A 1,287-nucleotide genomic window follows, 5' to 3' on the forward strand; every position below is an offset into this window, starting at 1 on the left:
AAGTCGATGTGTCCGACTTGCTGGACTTGGTGGTGCTGCTGATCCTTTATCACCGGAGGGTGGTGGTACCTGCAAGAGACTCCGATGCCTAAGTTAGCACGGGCTTCAGGCAGGTTTTTTTTAGTAGAACCAGAGTATGAGTTATACCTGGGTGCTGCAGTGTATTTATAGTAGTGTGGGATGACCTTTTTGGAGATAAGATAGTTATCTTATCTTATCTTTTTGGGTGAAGCTATCTTATCTTCAAGGGGGACTGCCTTTATCTTTCTAGGCCTTGGCCGCTCTTGGATTTGGGTTGTGTCTCTTAGTTCGGGCCTGTTTCGGCCCTCTAGTAGATTTGGCCAAACTCTTTGTGAAGAGATCGGGGAACCTGGTCCGAAGAGGTTGGTCGCATTGTCCAAAATCAGCCCGGGTCGCATAGCTCGATCCGGGGTATGAACAGTGCCCTTGCTTGAGCTCGGTCTTTCTTCTGAGGTCGTGTCTTTTTAGACTTCGACCCCTTTTGTGAAAGTCGTGATTGAGCACTTGTCGATCCGTTTTGTAGAACTCCTCATAGGACTTTGAATGCGGTGCGTTTCCTTTTTAATAGCAACGCGCGTTGTGCTTTCCTTGGAAACGTGCGAAGCTTTAAAAACTCATTAACTCCCATTTTGCCATTTCCTTTGCTTCCCTCTTCGTATCTGGTGCGCGAAATTGTGAACAATACTTTTTACAACTCTCATAATCCCCGGTCATGAACCCCAAAAACTTGGTGTTCAATACCATGGCATTACACAACTTCACACAACTAACCAGCAAGTGCACTGGGTCGTCCAAGTAATAAACCTTACGCGAGTAAGGGTCGATCCCACGGAGATTGTTAGTATGAAGCAAGCTATGGTCATCTTGTAAATCTTAGTCAGGCAAACTCAAATGGATATGGTGATGAACGCATAAAAACATAAAGATAGAGATAGAGATACTTATGTAATTCATTGGTAGGAACTTCAGACAAGCGTATGAATATGCCTTCCCTTCCGTCTCTCTGCTTTCCTACTGTCTTCATCCAATCCTTCTTACTCCTTTCCATGGCAAGCTTATGTAGGGTTTCACCGTTGTCAGTGGCTACCTCCCATCCTCTCAGTGAAAATGTTCAACGCACCCTGTCACGGCACGGCTATTCAGCTGTCGGTTCTCGATCATGTCGGAATAGAATCCAGTGATTCTTTTACGTCTGTCACTAACGCCCCGCCTGCTAGGAGTTTGAAGCACGTCACAGTCATTCAATCATTGAATCCTACTCAGAAT

The sequence above is a fragment of the Arachis duranensis genome, chromosome 1 (assembly GCF_000817695.3).
Source record: "Arachis duranensis cultivar V14167 chromosome 1, aradu.V14167.gnm2.J7QH, whole genome shotgun sequence".
Lineage (NCBI taxonomy): Eukaryota > Viridiplantae > Streptophyta > Magnoliopsida > Fabales > Fabaceae > Arachis > Arachis duranensis.